Raw genomic sequence first — 20,119 nt, 5'->3', positions numbered from 1 at the left:
TATCAAAAAAGTTAATTATAGCTTTTTTTCGGATTGTTATTTACCAAACCCTAAAGTGCATGCAAAGCCACCTATATGAGGAAATTAAACGACTTTACCAGAAACCTGTCTTTTCAGTGATTTTCAGCATGTTAGGCACCAAACCGATAAATAATATGGAAGTCAGTCAATATGTGAATCCAAAACAAAATTACTGAAAACGTGTCTCTTCAGTGTTTTACTTAGAAAAAAGGCTAAAATTAATGCAAAGCAACGAATATGAAAAAAATAGAATAACATTACTAAAAAGTGTTTTTGACCTTTTTACCTACAAAAAACGCGAAAATGGATGTAAAAGCACTTTATATTGGGAAGCAAAAGGACATTTAGAGAAACGTGTATAATGATTGTTTTATAGTTTCACAAGAACCACAAGACAAAAAGCGCAAAAACTCGTGTATATAGAGAAGTTTCTTACATACCAAAATTTTAAAACTCATGAATAAAAATTTTAATTGAGAAACAGAACTACCTTACCAAATGTGTGTATTTTGAGTGTTTTTTCACATTCTTAGTTACGAAAATCCCAAATTACATGCGAAACTAGCTCTATGTGGGAAAAAAAAAGATATTACCAGAAAAGTGTCTTTTGAGTGTTTTTGAGCGTGATATTCAACAAAGCACTAAAAAGCAGAACAATCACATTACATGGGAATAAAACCAACTTTTACGAAAAACTTGCCTTTGTGTTTTTTTTTTTACTCCTTACATACCAAAACGCTAAAACGCATGCAAAACACCCTTTATGGAGAAACATTAACAAAAACATGTATTTTGAGTGTTTTTGATCATGTTATCTATAAAAATGCTTAAATACATGAAAAGAACCTTATCTTTGGGAAACAAAAGGACATTACGAGAAACGTATATTATGAGTGTTTTAAGTTTCTTAAGTACCAAAAATCTAAAACCCACTCTTTATTTAGAAAAATAAATAAAGAGTGGGTTTTAGATTTTTGGTACTTAAGAAACTTAAAACACTCATAATATACGTTTCTCGTAATGTCCTTTTGTTTCCCAAAGATAAGGTTCTTTTCATGTATTTAAGCATTTTTATAGATAACATGATCAAAAACACTCAAAATACATGTTTTTGTTAATGTTTCTCCATAAAGGGTGTTTTGCATGCGTTTTAGCGTTTTGGTATGTAAGGAGTAAAAAAAAAAACACAAAGGCAAGTTTTTCGTAAAAGTTGGTTTTATTCCCATGTAATGTGATTGTTCTGCTTTTTAGTGCTTTGTTGAATATCACGCTCAAAAACACTCAAAAGACACTTTTCTGGTAATATCTTTTTTTTTCCCACATAGAGCTAGTTTCGCATGTAATTTGGGATTTTCGTAACTAAGAATGTGAAAAAACACTCAAAATACACACATTTGGTAAGGTAGTTCTGTTTCTCAATTAAAATTTTTATTCATGAGTTTTAAAATTTTGGTATGTAAGAAACTTCTCTATATACACGAGTTTTTGCGCTTTTTGTCTTGTGGTTCTTGTGAAACTATAAAACAATCATTATACACGTTTCTCTAAATGTCCTTTTGCTTCCCAATATAAAGTGCTTTTACATCCATTTTCGCGTTTTTTGTAGGTAAAAAGGTCAAAAACACTTTTTAGTAATGTTATTCTATTTTTTTCATATTCGTTGCTTTGCATTAATTTTAGCCTTTTTTCTAAGTAAAACACTGAAGAGACACGTTTTCAGTAATTTTGTTTTGGATTCACATATTGACTGACTTCCATATTATTTATCGGTTTGGTGCCTAACATGCTGAAAATCACTGAAAAGACAGGTTTCTGGTAAAGTCGTTTAATTTCCTCATATAGGTGGCTTTGCATGCACTTTAGGGTTTGGTAAATAACAATCCGAAAAAAAGCTATAATTAACTTTTTTGATAATGTTCTTTTTTCAACATAAATTCCCTTAATTTTTGCAAAATTTTGGCATCTCGGTACTTATGAAAATCAATACAAAAAATGCTATTTTTTAATTTATTTTTTTATTTTTTTTTTTCTCTTGAAAGAGTGTTACTTGTGGGTTTTAACGTTTTGGTACTTAAGGAACTTAAAAACAGTCAATAATACACGTTTCTCGTAATGTCCTTTCGTTTCCCAAAGATGGGATTCTTTGCATGTATTTAAGCGTTTTCATACGTAACAGATCAAAAAGACTGAAAATTCATGCTTTTCGTAATGTTATATTGTTTCTCCATAAAGGGTGTTTAGCATTCATTTTAGCGTTTTGGTATGTAAGGAGCTGAAAAACACTTAAAGACAAGTTCTTTGTAAATGCTAGTTTTATTTCCATGTAATGTCATTGCACTGCTTTTTTGTGCTTTATTGGCTAACACGCTCAAAAACACTCAAAAGACACTTTTTTTCTGGTAATGTCATTTATTTCCCACATAAAGCTAGTTTCGCATGTAATTTCTTGTTTTGGTATCTAAGAATGTGAAAAGCACTCAAAATACACGCATTTGGTTAGATTGTTCTGTTTCTCAATTAAGAGTGTTATTCATGAATTTCAGCATTTTGGTATCTTAGAAACATCTCCATATACACGATTTTTTTCTTCTTTTGCCTTCTGATTCTTGTGAAACTATAAAACACGTATTATAAACATTTCTCGTAATGTCCTTTTGTTTCCCAATATAGAAAGATTTGCATCCATTTTCGCTCAAAAACACAAAAAATACCTTTTTGGTAATATTATTCTATTTCATGATATTGATTGATTTGCATTCGTTTTAGCGTTTCCCTACGTAAAACACTGAAAAGACACGTTTTCAGTAATTTTGTTTTGGATTCCCATACAGAGTGACTTCCATATTATTTATTGTTTTGGTGACTAACATACTGAAAAACAGGCAAAAAACAGGTTTCAGGTAAAGTCGCTTAATTTCCCCTTATAGAAGGCTCAACATGCTCTTTAGGGTCTGGTACATAACGGTCTGAAAAAAAGATAAAATTACTTTTATAATGTTCTTTTTTCACATAATTTACCTGAATTTTGACAGAATTTTGGCATCTCGGTACTTATGAAGATTAATAACAAAAAAAAAAGCAATTTTTTCATTTATTTATTTATTTTTTCTCTATAAAGAGCATTGGTGGGTTTAAGCTTTTTGGTACTTAAGGAACGTAAAAACACTCATAATACTCGTTTCTCGTAATGTCCTTTTGTTTCCTAAAGATAAGGTTCTTTGCATGTATTTAAGCGTTTTTATAGGTAACATGATTAAAAACACTCAAAATATACCTTTTTGGTAATGTTCTTCTATTTCTTCATATTGGTTGGTTTCCATCCGTTTTAGCGTTTTTCTTCGTAAAACACAGAAAAGACACGTTTTCAGTAATTTTGTTTTGGATTCCCATATAGAGTGACTTCCATGTTATTTATCGTTTTGATGCCTAACATGATGAAAAACACTCAAAAGACAGGTTTCTTGTAAAGTCGTTTAATTTCCCCATATAGGTAGCTTTGCATACACTTTAGGGTTTGGTACATAACAGTCCGAAAAAATGCTAAAATTAACCTTTTTCATAATGTTCTTTTTTCACGTATTCTTTCCTGAATTCTGCCACAATTTTGGCATCTCGGTACCTATGAAGATGAATAAAAAAAAAAAAAAATGCTATTATTTATTTTTTTTATTTTTTCTTTATAAAGAGTGTTATTTGTGGATTTTAGCTTTTTGGTACTTAAGGAACTTATAAACACTCATAATACACATTCCTCGTAATGTCCTTTAATTCCCAAACATAGGGTTCTTTGTATGTATTTAAGCGTTTTTATTGGTAACAAGCTCAAAAACACTCAAAATACATGTTTTTGATAATATTATTCTGTTTTTCCATAAAGGGTGTTTTGCATGGGTTTTAGCGTTTTGGTATGTAAGGAGCTCAAAAAAACTTAAGGGCAAGTTCTTGGTAAAAGTTGATTATATTTCCATGTAATGTGATTGCCCTGCTTTTTAGTGCTCTATTGCCTAACACGCTGAAAAACACTAAAAAGACACTTTTCTAGTAATTTCATTTTTTTCCACAGTTTCGCATGTAATTTGGGGTTGGACGAATAAGAATGTGAAAAAAAAACACTCAAAATACACTCATTTCCTAAGATTGTTCTGTTTCTCAATTAAGAGTGTTATTCATGAGTTTCAGCATTTTGGTATCTAAGAAACTTCTCCATATATACGAGTTTTTGCGTTTTTTGCCTTATGGTTCTTGAAAACTAATAAAACATTCATTATACAATTTTCTTGTAATATCCTTTTGTTTCCCAATATAGACTGCTTTGCATTCATTTTTGCGTTTTTTGTAGGTAACAAGCTCAAAAACATTCAACTTTTTTGTAATGTTATTCTATTTCTTCATATTGGTTGGTTTGCATCCGTTTCAGTGTTTTACGCTAAAACTGAAAAGACACGTTTTCAGTAATATTGTTGAAATTGCTGAAAACACCCAAAGACACGTTTCTTGTAAAGTCGTGTAATTTCCCCATATAGGTGGCTTTGCATGCACTTTCGGGTTTCATACATAACTCCGGAAAAAGCTAAAATTATTTTTTTTTGTTTTTTTTTCAAAATTTCCCTGAATTTTCTCAGAAATTTGGCATCTCGGTACCTATGAAGATGAATAACATCTTTTTTTTATTTTTTACTAATAAAGAGTGTTATTTGTGGGTTTTAGATTTTTGGTACTTAAGGAACTTAAAAATTCTCATAATACACGATTTTCGTAATGTCCTTTCGTTTCACAAACATAGGGTTCTTTGCATGTATTTAAGCGATTTTATAGGTAACATGATCAAAAACACTCAAAAAACATGTTTTTGGTAATGTTATTCTGTTTCTCCATAAACGTTGTTTTGCATGCGTTTAGCGTTTTGGTATGTAAGGAGTTAATAAACACTTAAAGGCAAGTTCTTCGTAAAAGTTGGTTTTATTCCCATGTAATGTGAAACACTCAAAAGACTCTTTTCTGGTAATGCCATTTTTTTCCCACATAAAACTAGTTTTGCGTGTAATTTGGGATTTTCGTAACTAAGAATGTGAAAAACAGTCAAAATACACACATTTGGTAAGGTAATTCTGTTTTTCAATTAAAAGTGTTATTCATGAGTTTTAGCGTTTTGGTATGTAAGAAACTTCTCTATATACACGAGTTTTTGTGTTTTTTGCCTTGTGGTTCTTTTGAAACTATAAAACACTCATTATACACGTTTCCCGTAATGTCCTTTAGCTTCCCAATATAGAGTGCTTTCCATCCATTTGCGCGTTTTTTGTAGGTAAAAAGCTCAAAAACACTTTCTTGTAATGCTATTCTATTTCTTCATATTTGTTGGTTTCCATCCGTTTTAGCGTTTTTCTACATAAAACACTGAAAAGACACGTTTTCAGTAATTTTGTTTTGGATTCACATATTGACTGACTTCCATATTATTTATCGTTTTGGTGCTTAACATGCTGAAAAACACTGAAAAGACAGGTTTCTGGTAAAGTCGTTTAACTTCCTTATATAGGTGGCATGCACTTTAGAGTTTGTTACATAAAAATCCGAAAAAAAACCTATGATTAACTTTTTCGATAATGTTTTTTTTTTTCCATATAAATTCCCTGAATTTTGGCAGAATTTTGGCTTCTTGGTACCTATGAATATCAATATAAAAAAAAAGATATTTTTATTCATTTATTTATTTATTTCTCTATAGAGTGTTATTTATGGGTTTTAATAATTTGGTACTTAAGGAACTTAAAAACGGTCCTAATACACGTTTCTCGTCATATCCTTTCGTTTCCCAAACATAGGGTTCTTTGCATGTATTTAAGCGTTTTTATAGGTAACATGATCAAAAACACTTAGAGCATATGATTTTAGTAATGTTATTCTGCTTCTCCATAAAGGAGTTTTTTGCATGCGTTTTAGCGTTTTGGTTGGCAAGGAGGTCAAAAACACTTTAAGGCAAGTTCTTGGTAAAAGTTGGTTTTATTCCCATGTAATGTGATTGCCCTGTTTTTTTTTTTTTGTGTGTGTGTGATTTATTGCCTAACACGCTCAAAAGACACTTCTAGTAATGTCATTTTTTTTCCAACATAGTTTCGCGAGCTATTTGGGGTTTTGCTAACTACGAATGTGAAAAACACTCAAAATACACGCATTTGGTAAGGTTGTTGTGTTTCTCAATTAATATTGTTATTCATGAGTTTCAGCATTTTGATAACTAAGAAAATTCAATTCTTTATATACCCGAGTTTTTGCGTTTTTTGCCTTTTGGTTCTTGTGAACCATAAGTTCTTTTGCTCAAAAATAATAAGACACTCATTATACACGTTTCTCGTAATGTCCTTTTGTTTCCCAATAGGGAGTGTTTTGCATCCATTTCCGCGTTTTTTGTAACAAGCTCAAAAACACTCAAAATGTTCCTGTTTGGTAGTGTTATTTTATTTCTTTCTTATTGGTTGGTTTGCATCCGTTTTAGCGTTTTTCTACGTAAAACACCGAAAAGACACGTTTTCATTAATTTTGTTTTAGATTCCCATATTCAGTGACTTGCATGTTATTTACCGTTATGGTGCCTAACAAGCTGAAAAACACTCATAAGATAGATTTCTGGCAAAGACATTTAATTTCCCTATATAGGTGGCTTTGCATGCACTTTAGGGTTTGGTACATAACAGTACGAAAAAAAAAGCTAAAATTAATTTTTTTGATAATTGACTCATAATTTCCTGAATTTTGCACAAATTTTGGCATCTCGGTACCTGTGAAAATGAAAAAGAAAAAAAAATATCGTATTTTTTTATTTATTCATTTATTTTTTTCTCAATAAAGAGTGTTATTTGTGGCTTTTAGCTTTATGGTAAATAATGATCTTAAAAATACTCATAATACACGTTTCTCGCAATGTTCTTTCATTTCCCAAAGATAGGGTTCTTTGCATGTATTTAAGCGTTTTTATTGGTAACATGATCAAAAACACTCAAAATATATGTTTTTGGTAATGCTATTCTCTTTTTCCATAAAGTGTGTTTTGCATGCGTTTTAGCGTTTTGGTATATAAGGAGCTCAAAATACTTAAAGGCAAGTTCTTGGTAAAAATTGATTTTATTGTCATGTAAAGTGATTCCCCTGCTTTTTAGTGCTTTATTGCCTATCACGCTCAAAAACACTCAAAAGACACTTTTCTGGTAATGTCATTTTTTTTTCCACATGAAGCTGGATTCGCATGCAATTCGGGATTTTGGTAACTAAGAATGTGAAAAGCATTCAAAATACACGCATTTCTGTTTCTGTTTCTGTTTTTCAATTAAGATTTTTATTCATGAGTTTCAGCATTTTGGTATCTAAGAAACTTCTTTATATACACGACTTTATGCGTTTTTCTACGTAAAACACTGAGAAGATACATTTTCAGTAATTTTGTTTTGGATTGCGAAATAAAGTGAGTTCCTTATTATTCATCGTTTTGTTGCCTAACATGCTGAAAAACATTCAAAAGACAGATTTCTGGTAAGGTCTTTTAATTTTCTCATATAGGAGGGTTTGCATGCGCTTTAGGGTTTTGTACATAACAGTTCGAAAAAAAAGCTAAACTTAACTTTTTTGATAATATTCTTTTGTTCATATAATTTTCCTGAATTTTCCCAGAATTTTGGCATCTCGCTACCTATGAAGATGAAAAAAAAAATTCCTATTTTTTTTTTTTCTAAATAAAGAGTGTTATTTGTGGGTTTTAGCTTTTTGGTACTCATAATACACGTTTCTCGTAATGTCCTTTTGTTTCCTAAACATAATGTTCTTTGCATGTACGAGTATTTCAGCGTTTTTATAGATAACATGATAAAAAAAACACCCAAATTACATGTTATTGGTAATGTTATTCTGTTTCTCCATGAAGTTTGTTTTGCATGCGTTTTAGCGGTTTGGTATATAAGGAGCTCAAAAACATTTAAAGGCAAGTTTTTGGTAAAAATTGGTTTTATTCCAATGAAAAGTGATTGCCCTGGTTTTTAGCGCTTTATTTCCTATCACGCTCAAAAATACTCAAAAGACATTTTTATAGAAATGCCATGTTTTCCCACATAATTCTGGTTTCGCATGAAATTTGGGTTTTTGGTAACTAAGAATATGAAAAACACTCAAAATACACGAATTTGGTAAGGTTCTTCTGTTTCTCAATTAAGAGTGTTATTCATGAGTTTCAGCATTTTGGTATCTAGGAAACTTCTCCATATACACGAGTTTTTGCGTTTTTTGCCTTGTTGTTCTTTTGAACTATAATACACTCATTATACAATTTTCTCGCAATGTCCCTTTGATTCCCAATATACGAGTAGAGTTCTTTGTATCAATTTTAGCGTTTTTTTGTAGGTAACAAGCTCAAAAACACTCAAAATATACCTTTTTGGTAATGTGTTTTCTATTTCTTGATATTGGTTGGTTTGCATCCATTTTAGCGTTTTTCTACGTAAATCACTGGGAAAACACGTTTTCAGTAATTTTGTTTTGGATTCCCATATAAAGTGAGTTCCTTATTATTTATCATTTTGGTGCCTAACATGCTGAAAAACACTCAAAAGACAGATTTCTGGTAAGGTCGTTTAATTTCCTTATATAAAAGGTTTTGCATGCAGTTTAGGGTTTGGTACATAACAGTCCGAAAAAAAAGCTCAAATCAACTTTTTTGTTAATATTCTCTCATCATATAATTGTCTTGAATTTTCCAAGAATTTTGGCATTTCGGTACCTATGAAGATGAATAACAAAAAAAAAAATCCAATTTTTTTATATTTTTTTTATTTATTTATTTTTCTAAATAAAGAGTGGGTTTTAGATTTTTGGTACTTAAGAAACTTAAAACACTCATAATATACGTTTCTCGTAATGTCCTTTTGTTTCCCAAAGATAAGGTTCTTTTCATGTATTTAAGCATTTTTATAGATAACATGATCAAAAACACTCAAAATACATGTTTTTGTTAATTTTATTCTTTTTCTCCATAAAGTTTGTTTTGCATGCGTTTTAACGGTTTAGTATATAAGGAGCTCAAAAACATTTAAAAGCAAGTTCTTGATAAAAATTGGTTTTATTCAAATGTAATGTGATTGCCATGCTTTTTAGTGCTTTATTGCCTATCAGGCTCAAAAATACTCAAAAGACATTTTTCTGGTAATGTCATTTTTTTCTCACATAAAGCTGGTTTCGCATGCAATTTGAGGTTTTGGTAACTAAGAATGTGAAAAGCTCTTAAAATACACGCATTTAGTAAGGTTGTTCTGTTTCTCAATTAGGAATATTATTCATGAGTCTCAGCCTTTTGGTTTTAGCATTTTGGTATGTAAGAAACTTCTCTATATACACGAGTTTTTGCGTTTTTTGTCTTGTGGTTTTTGTGAAACTATAAAACAATCATTATACATGTTTCTCTAAATGTCCTTTTGCTTTCCAATATAGAGTGCTTTTACATCCATTTTCGCGTTTTTTGTAAGCAAAAAGCTCAAAAAACACTTTTTGGTAATGTTATTCTATTTCTTGATATTCGTTGCTTTGCATCCGTTTTAGCGTTTTTTCTACGTAAAACACTGAAAAGACACGTTTTTAGTAATTTTATTTTGGATTCACATATTGACTGACTTCTATATTATTTATCGGTTTGGTGCCTAACATGCTGAAAAACACACTGAAAAGAGAGGTTTCTGGTAAAGTCGTTTAATTTCCTGATATAGTTGGCTTTTGCATGCAGTTTAGTGTTTGGTAAATAACAATCCTAAAAAAAGCTATCATTAACTTTTTTGATAATGTTTTTTTTTTTCCACATAAATTCCCTGAATTTTGGGAGAATTTTGGCATCTCGGTACTTATGAAAATCAATACAAAATGAAAATGCAATTTTTTTATTTATTTTTTTATTTTTTTCTCTTTAAAGAGTGTTATTTGTGAGTTTTAACGTTTTGGTACTTAAGCAACTTAAAAACAGTCATAATACACGTTTCTCGTAATATCCTTTCGTTTCCTAAAGATAGGGTTCTTTGCATGTATTTAAGCGTTTTTATAGGTAACATGATCAAAAACACTTAAAACACATGTTTTTTGTAATGTTTTTCTGCTTCTCCATAAAGGAGTGTTTTGCATACGTTTTAGCGTTTTGGTATGTAAGGAGCTCAAAAACATATAATGGCAAGTTCTTGGTCAAAGTTCGTTTTATTCCCATGTAATATGATTGCCCTGCTTTTTAGTGCTTTATTGCCTAACATGCTCAAAAACACTCAAAAGACACTTCTGATAATGTCATTTTTTTTCCCACATAAAGCTAGTTTCGCATGCTGTTTGGGATTTTGCTAACTAAGAATGTGAAAAACACTGAAAATACACGCTTTTGGTAAGGTTGTTCTGGTTCTCAATTAAGATTGTTATTCATGAGTTTCAGCAATTTGGTATCTAAGAAACTTCTTTATATACACGAGTTTTTGCGTTTTTTGCCATGTGGTTCTTGTAACCCACAAGTTCTTTTGCTCGAAAATAATAAGACACTCATAATACACGTTTCTCGTAATGTCCTTTTAATTCCCAATAGGGAGTGGTTTGCATCAATTTTCACCTTGTTTGTAGGTAACAAGCTCAAAAACACTCAAAATATACCTTTTTGTTAATGTTATTCTTTTTTTTTCATATTGGTTGGTTTGCATCCGTTTTAGCGTTTCTACGTAAAACACCGAAAACACACGTTTTCAGTAATTTTGTTTTAGATTCCCATATAGAGTGACATCCATGTTATTTATCGTTTTGGTGCCTAACATGCTAAAAAACACTCATAAGACAGTTTTCTGGCAAAGACGTTTGATTTCCCTATATAGGTGGTTTTGCATGCACTTTAGGGTTTGCTACATAACAGTCGAAAAAAAAAAAGAAGCTAAAATTAACTTTTTTGATAATGTTCTTATTTCACAAAATTTCATGAATTTTGCCCGAATTTTGGCATCTCAGTACCTGTGAAGATGAATAAGAAAGAAAAAAAAATATCGTATTTATTTATTTATTTTTATTTTTTTTCTCAATAGAGAGTTATTTGTGGCTTTTAGCTTTTTGGTATTTAATGAATTTAAAAACACTCATAATACACGTTTCTCGTAATGTCCTTTTGTTTCCCACAAATAGGGTTCTTAGCATGTATTTAAGCGTTTTATTGGTAACATGATCAAAAACACTGAAAATATATGTTTTTGGTAATGTTATTCTGTTTTTCCATAAAGTGAATTTTGCATGCGTTTTAGCGTTTTTGTATATAAGGAGCTCAAAAACATTTAAAGACAAGTTCTTGGTAAACATTGGTTTTATTCCCATGTAATGTGATTGCCCTTCTTTTTAGTGCTTTACTGCCTATCACGCTCAAAAACACTTAAAAGACACTTTTCTGGTAATGTCATTTTTTTCTCACATAAAGGTGGTTTCGCATGCAATTTGCGGTGTTGGTAACTAAGAATGTGAAAAGCACTCAAAATACAAGCATTTAGTAAGGTTGTTCTGTTTCTCAATTAAGAGTGTTATTCATGAGTTTCAGCATTTTGGTATCTAGGAAACTTTTCCATATAGACGAGTTTTTGCGTTTTTTTGCCTTGTGGTTCTTTTGAACTATAAAACACTTATTATACACTTTTCTCGCAATGTCCCTTTCTTTCTGAATATAGAGTGCTTTGCATCAGTTTTCGCGTTTTTTTTTGTAGGTAACAAGCTCAAAAGCACTCAAAATGTACCTTTTTGGTAATATTTTTCTATTTCTTGATATTGGTTGGTTTGCATCCGTTTTACCGTTTTTCTATGTAAAATACTGAGAAGACACGTTTTAAGTAATTTTGTTTTGGATTCCCATATTGAGTGAGTTCATTATTATTTATCATTTTGGTGCCTAACATGCTGAAAAAAACTCAACAGACAGATTTCTGGTAAAGTCATTCAATTTCCTCATATAGGAGGCTTTGCATGCTCTTTAGGGTTTGGTACAAAATAGTCGGAAAAAAAAGCTAAAATCTACTTTTTTGATAATATTCTTTTATCATATAATTGCCCTGAATTTTCCCAGAATTTTGTCATCTCGGTACCTATGAAGGTGAATGACAAAAAAAAATAAATAAATTATATTTTTTGTTATTATTTTTTTTTATTTATTTTTTTCTAATTAAAGAGTGTTATTTGTGGGTTTTAGCTTTTTGGTACTTAAGGAACTTAAAAACACTCATAATACACGTTTCTCGTAATGTCCTTTCGTTTCCCAATCATAAGGTTCTTTCTATGTATTTAAGCGTTTTTATAGACAATATGATCAAAAACACTCAAAATACATGTTTTTGGTAATGTTATTCTGTTTCTCCATAAAGTGTGTTTTGCAGGCGTTTTAGCGTTTTGGTATATAAGGAGCTCAAAAACACTTAAAGGCAAGTTCTTGGTAAAAATTGGTTTTATTCGAATTTAATGTGATTGCCCTGCTTTTTAGTGCTTTATATCAAAAACACTGAAAAGACACTTTTCTGGTAATGTCTTTTTTTCCCACATAAATCTGGTTTCGCATGGAATTTGGGGTTTTGGTAACTAAGAATGTGAAAAGCTTTCAAAATACACGAATTTAGTAAGGTTGTTCTGTTTCTCAATTAAGAGTGTTATTCATGAGTTTCAGCATTTTGGTATCTAAGAAACTTATCCAAATATACGAGTTTTTGCGTTTTTTGCCTTGTGGTTCTTGTGAAACCATAAAACACTAACTATACACGTTTATCGTAATGTCCTTTTGTTTCCCAATATAGAGCGTTTTGCATCCATTTTCGCGTTTTTTGTGGTTAACAGGCTCAAAAACACTCAAAATATACCTTTTTGGTAATATTATTCTATTTCTTCATATTGGTTGGTTTCCATCCGTTTTAGCGTTTTTCTACGTAAAAGACGGAAAAGACACGTTTTCAGTAATTTTGTTTTTCATTCCCATATTGAGTGACTTCCATATTATTTATCCTTTTGATTCCTAACATGCTAAAAATGAAAACACTCAAAAGAGAGGTTTCTGGTAAAGTCGTGTAATTTCCCCATATAGATGGCTTTGGATGCACTTTAGGGTTTGGTACATAACAGACCGAAAAAAAAAAAGCTAAAATTAATTTTTTTTATAATGTTCTTTTTTCCACATAATTTCCCTGAATTTTGCCAGATTTTCCGCATCTCAGTACCTATGAATATGAATAACAAAAAAAAAAAAATTGCTATTTTTTTATTTATTTAATTTTGTTTTTTCCTCTATAAAAAGTGTTATTTGTGGCTTTTAGCTTTTTGGTACTTAAGAAACTTAAAAACACTCATAAAACACGTTTCTCGTAATGTTGTTTTTTTTCGTTTCCCAAACATGTATTTAAGTGTTTTTATAGGTAACATGATCAAAAACACTCAAAATACGTGTTTTTGGTAATGTTATTCGCTTTTTCCATAAAGGGTGTTTTGCATGCGTTTTAGCGTTTTTGTATGTAAGGAGCTCAAAAAATCTTAATGGGAAGTTCTTGGTAAAATTGGTTTTATCCCTTTGTAATGTGATTGCTCTGCTTTTTAGTGCTTTATTTCCCAACACGCTCAAAAATACACAAAAAAAAATTTTAATGTTAATGTCATTTTTTTCCCATATTTTTATCCCACAATATTTCGCATGCAATTTGGGGTTTTGGTAACTAAGAATGTGAAAAACACCCAAAATACACTCATTTGGGAAACTTGTTTTTTTTTTTTCTATTCTTCGTAAAATTTGGTTTTATTCCAATGTAATGTGATTGTTCTGCTTTTTAGTGCTTTGTTGCATATAACGCTCAAAAACACTCAAAAGACACTTTTCTGATAATAACATTTATTTCCCACATAAAGCTAGTTTCGCATGTAATTTGGGATTTTCGTAACTAAGAATGTGAAAAACACTCAAAATACACACATTTTGTAAGCTAATTCTGTTTCTTAATTAAAAGTGTTATTCATGAGTTTCATTATTTTGGTATCCAAGAAACTTCTCTAGGTATACTCGTACGAGTTTTTGCATTTTTTGCCTTTTGGTTCTTGTGGAACTATAAAACACTCATTATACACGTTTCTCAGAATGTCCTTTTGTTTTGCAATACTTTGCATCCATTTTTGCATTTTTTTTTTTAGGTAACAAGCTCAAAAACATTCAAAATATACATTTTTGGTAATGTTATTTTATTTCTTCATATTGGTTGGTTTACCTTCTGTTTTTTTTTTTTTGCGTTTTTCTACGTAAAACACTGAAAAGACACGTTTTCAGTAATTTTCTTTTGGATTCCCATATTGAGTGACTTCCATGTTATTATCGTTCTGGTGCCTAACATACTCAAAAATACTCAAAAGTAAGGTTTCTCGTAAAGTCATTTAATTTCCTCATGTAGGTGGCTTTGCATTCACTTTAGAGTTTGGTACATAACATTCCGAAAAAAAGCTAAAATTAACTTTTTGATAATATTCTCAATATGAAGAAATAGAATAGCATTACCAAAAAGGTATATTTTGACTGTTTTTGAGCTTGTTACCTACAAAAAACAGGAAAATGGATGCAAAGCACTCCCTATTGGGAAAGAAAAGGACATTACAGGAAACGTGTAAAATGAGTGTCTTATTATTTTCCTGCAAAAGAACTTGTGGTTAACAAGAACCACAAGGCAAAAAACGCAAAAAACTTGTGTATATAAAGAAGTTTCTTAGATACCAAAATGCTGAAACTCATGAATAACAATCTTAAGTGTTTTTGATCATGTTACCTATAAAAACGCTTAAATACATGCAAAGAACCCTATCTTTGGGAAACAAAAGGACATTACGAAAAACGTGTATTATGACTGTTTTGAAGTTCCTTAAGTACCAAAACGTTAAAACCCACAAATAACACTATTTAAAAAGAAAAAAAAAAAAAAGAAAAGAAAAAATTCTGCCAAAATTCAAGGAATTTATGTGGAAAAAAGAACATTATCAAAAAAGTTAATTATAGCTTTTTTTCGGATTGTTATTTACCATACCCTAAAGTGCATGCAAAGCCACCTATATAAGGAAATTAAACGACTTTACCAGAAACCTGTCTTTTCAGTGTTTTTCAGCATGTTAGGCACCAAACCGATAATTAATAAGGAAGTCAGTCAATATGTGAATCCAAAACAAAATTACTGAAAACGTGTCTTTTCAGTGTTTTACGTAGAAAAAACGCTAAAACGGATGCAAAGCAACGAATCTCAAGAAATAGAATAACATTACCAAAACGTGTTTTTGAGCTTTTTACCTACAAAAAAAAAAAAAAAAAACGCAAAAATGAATGTAAAAGCACTCTATATTGTGAAGAAAAAAGGACATTTAGAGAAACGTGTATAATGATTGTTTTATAGTTTCACAAGAACCACAAGACAAAAAACGCAAAACTCGTGTATATAGAGAAGTTTCTTACATACCAAAATGCTAAAACTCATGAATAACACTTTTAATTGAGAAACAGAACTACCTTACCAAATGTGTGTATTTTGAGTGTTTTTCACATTCTTAGTTACGAAAATCCCAAATTACATGCGAAACTAGCTTTATGTGGGAAAAAAAATGACATTATCAGAAAAGTGTCTTTTGAGTGTTTTTGAGCGTGATATGCAACAAAGCACTAAAAAGCAGAATAATCACATTATATAGGAATAAAACCAACTTTTACGAAGAACTTGCCTTTAAGTGTTTTTAACTCCTTACATACCAAAACGCAAAAACGAATGCGAAACACCCTTTATGTAGAAACAGAATAACATTACCAAAAAAATGTATTTTGAGTGTTTTTTATCATGTTACCTATAAAAACGCTTAAAGACATGCAAAGAACCCTATGTCTGTGAAACGAAAGGACATTATGAAAATCGTGTATTATGATTGTTTTTCAGTTCCTTAAGTACCAAAAAACTAAAACCCACAAATAGAGAAAAAAAAAAAAAAAAAATTTTTTTTGTTTTCATCTACATAAGTATGAAGATGCCAAAATTCAGGCAAAATTCAGGAAAATTATGTAAAAAACACATTGAAAAATTTTTTTTTAGCTTCTTTCCGGAATTATGTACCAAACCCAGAACAGCATGCAAAGCCACCTATATGGGGAAATTACACGAATTTACCAGAAATCTGTCTTTTGAGTGTTTTTCAGGAATTTCAACAATATTAATGAAAACATGTCTTTTCAGTGATTTACGAAGAAAAACGCTAAAACGGATGCAAACCAACCAATAAGAAGAAATAGAATAACATTACCAAAAAGATATACTTTGAGTGTTTTTCAGCTTTTTACCTACAAAAAATGCGAAAATGGATGGAAAGCACTCTATATTGGGAAACAAAAGAACATTACGAAAAACGTGTATAATGAGTGTTTTATAGTTTCACACCAATCACAAGGCAAATAACGCAAAAATTCGTGTATATAGAGAAGTTTCTTACATACCAAAATGCTGAAATGTATGAATAACACTTTTAATTGAGAAACAGAACTACCTGACGAAATGTGTGTATTTTGAGTGTTTTTCGCATTCTTAGTTACGAAAATCCAAAACTACATGCGAAAATAGCTTTATGTGGGAAAAAAAAAATATTACCAGATAAGTGTCTTTTGAATGTTTTTGAGCGTGATATGCAACAAAGCACTAAAAAGCAGAAATCTCACATTACATGGAAATAAAACCAGCTTTTACGAAGAACTAGCCTTTAATTTTTTTTTTAACTCCATACATACCAAAACGCTAAAACGCATACAAAACACCCTTTATGTAGAAACATAGTAACATTACCAAAAACATGTAGTTTGAGTGTTTTTGATCATGTTATTCATAAAAACGCTTAAATACATGCAAAGAACCTTATGTTTGGGAAACGAAAGGATATTACGAGAAACGTGTATTATGAGTGTTTTTAAGTTCCTTAAGTACCAAAAAGCTAAAACCCACAAATAACACTCTTTATAGAGAGAAAAAAAAACATTTTTTTTTTGTTATTCATCTTCATAGGTACCGAGATGCCAGAATTCTGTCAAAATTCAAGGAAATTTTGTAAAAAAAAAAAATCATTATAAAAAAAATAATTTTAGCTTTTTTCCGGAGTTATGTACAAACCGTGAAGTGCATGCAAATCCACCTATATGGCGAAATTACGCGACTTTACCAGAAACCTGTCTTTTGAGTGTTTTTCAGCAATTTCAACAATATTACTGAAAACGTGTCTTTTCAGTGATTTACTTAAGAAAACGCTAAAACGGATGTAAACCAACCAATATGAAGAAATAGAATAACATTACCAAAAAGATATATTTTGATATGTTTTTGAGCTTGTTACTTACAAAAAATGCAAAAATGGATGGAAAGCACTTTATACTGGCAAAGAAAAGGACATTACGAGAAATCATGATCATATTATCTATAAAAGCGCTTAAATACTTGCAAAGAACCTTATGTTCGCGAAACGAAAGGACATTACGAGAAATGTTTATTATAAGTGTTTTTAAGTTCCTTAAATACCAAAAAGCTAAAACCCACAAATAACACTCTTTATTTAGAAAAAAAACTAAGAAAATAAAAAAATAGGATTTTTTTTTTTGTTATTCATCTTCATAGGTACCGAGATGCCAAAATTCTGGGAAAATTCAGGGCTATTACATGATCAAAGAAAATTATCAAAAAAGTTAATTTTAGCTTTTTTTCGGACTCTTATGCACCAAACCCTAAAGTGCATCCAAAGACTCCTATATGAAGAAATTAAACGACCTTACCCGAAATCTGTTTTTTGAGTGTTTTTCAGCATGTTAGGCACCAAAACGATGAATAATAAGAAACTCACTCTATATGATAATCCAAAACAAAGTTGCTGAAAACGTATTATTTCTGTGTTTTACGTAGAAAAACGCTAAAACGGATGCAAACCAACCAGTATCAAGAAATAGAAAAACATTACCAAAAAGGTATATTTTGAGTGTTTTTGAGCTTGTTACCTAAAAAAAACGCGAAAATTGACGCAAAGCACTCTATATTAGAAAACGAAAGGACTTTGTAAGAAAAGTGTATAATGAGTTTTTTATAGTTCAAAAGAACCAAAAGGCAAAAAAACACAAAAACTCGTTCCTGTTCCTGAGAATGTTCCTAGATACCAAAATGCAGAAACTCATGAATAACACTCTTAATTGACAAACAGAACAACCTTACTAAATGCGTGTATTTTGAGTGCTTTTCACATTCTTAGTTACCATAACCCTAAATTGCATGCGAAAATAGATTTGTGGGGAAAAAAAAAAGACTTTACCAGAAAAGTGTCTTTTGAGTGTTTTTGAGCGTGATAGGCAATAAAACACTAAAAGGCAGGGCAATCATATTACATTGGAATAACACCAATTTATACCAAAAACTTGCCTTTAAGTGTTTTTGAGCTCCTTATATACCAAACCGCTAAAACGTATGCATATTTATGGTGAAACAGAATAACTTTACCAAAAACATGTATTTTGAGTGTTTTTGATCATGTTACCAATAAAAACGCTTAAATACATGCAAAGAACAGTATTTTTGGGAAACGAAAGGAGATTACGAGAAACGTGTATTATGAGTGTTTTTAAGTTCATTAATTACCAAAAAGCTAAAAGCCACAAATAACACTCTTTATTGAGAAACAATAAATAGATAAAAAAAATACGATATTTTTTTTCTTTCTTATTCATCTTCACAGGTACCGATATGCTAAAATTCCGGCAAAATTCAGGAAATTATGTGAAATAAGAACATTATCAAAAAAAAAAAAAATTTAGCTTATTTTTCGGACTGTTATGTAACAAACCCCTAAAGTGCATGCAAAGCCACCTATAAGGGGAAATTAAACGTCTTTGCCAGAAAACGGTCTTATGAGTGTTTTTTAGCATGTTAGGAACCAACACGATAAATAACATGAAAGTCAATCTATATGGGAACCCAAAACAAAATTACTAAAAACGTGTCTTTTCGGTGTTTTACGTAGAAAAACGCTAAAACGGATGCAAACCAACGAATATGAAGAAATAAAATAACATTACCAATGAGGTATATTTTGAGTGTTTTTGAATTTGTTACCTACAAAAAACGCAAAAATGGATGGAAAGCACTCTATATTGGGAAGCAAAAGGACATTACGAGAAACGTGTATAATGAGTGTTTTTTTAGTTTCACAAGAACTACAAGGCAAAAAACGCAAAAACTCGTGTATATAGAGAAGTTTCTTACATTCAAAAATGCTGAAACTCTGGAACAACACTCTTAATTGAGAAACAGAACAATCTTTCTAAATGCGTGTATTTTCATTGCTTTTCACATTCTTAGTTACCAAAACCCAAAATTGCATGCGAAACCAGCTTTATGAGGGAAAAAAAAGACATTACCAGAAAAATGTCTTTTGAGTGTTTTTGAGCGTGTTAGGCAGTAAAGAACTAAAAAGCAGGGCAAACACTTTACATTGGAATAAAAACAATTTTTAACAAGAACTTGCCTTTAAGTGTTTTTGAGCTCTTTATATACCAAAACACTAAAACGCATGCAAAATACACTTTATGGTGAAACAGAACATTACCAAAAACATGTATCTTGAGTGTTTTTGATCATGTTACCAATAAAACCGCTGAAATACATGCAAAGAACCCTATTTTTGGGAAACGAAAGGACATTACGAGAAACGTGTATTGTGAGTGTTTTTAAGTTCATTAAGTACGAAAAAGCTAAAAGCCACAAATTGCACTACTTATTGAGAAAAAATAAATAAATAAATGAAAAAATACTGCATTTTTTTTTCATTCTTATTCATATTCACAGGTAACGAGGTGCCAAAATTCGGACAAAGTTCAGGAAACTGGCTTATAAAAGTTTTTCAGCATGTTAAGAACCAACACGATAAAACCCAAGGAAGTCAATCTATATGGGCATCCAAAACACAATTACTGAAAACGTGTCTTTTCGGTGTTTTACTTACAAAAACGCTAAAAGGGATGCAAACCAACCAAAATGAAGAAATAGAATAACATTACCAAAAA

Source organism: Scylla paramamosain, chromosome 32 (genome assembly GCF_035594125.1).
Source record: "Scylla paramamosain isolate STU-SP2022 chromosome 32, ASM3559412v1, whole genome shotgun sequence".
Classification (NCBI taxonomy): domain Eukaryota; kingdom Metazoa; phylum Arthropoda; class Malacostraca; order Decapoda; family Portunidae; genus Scylla; species Scylla paramamosain.
The sequence above is the reverse complement of the archived record's forward strand: the minus strand, read 5'-3'. Positions refer to the sequence as shown.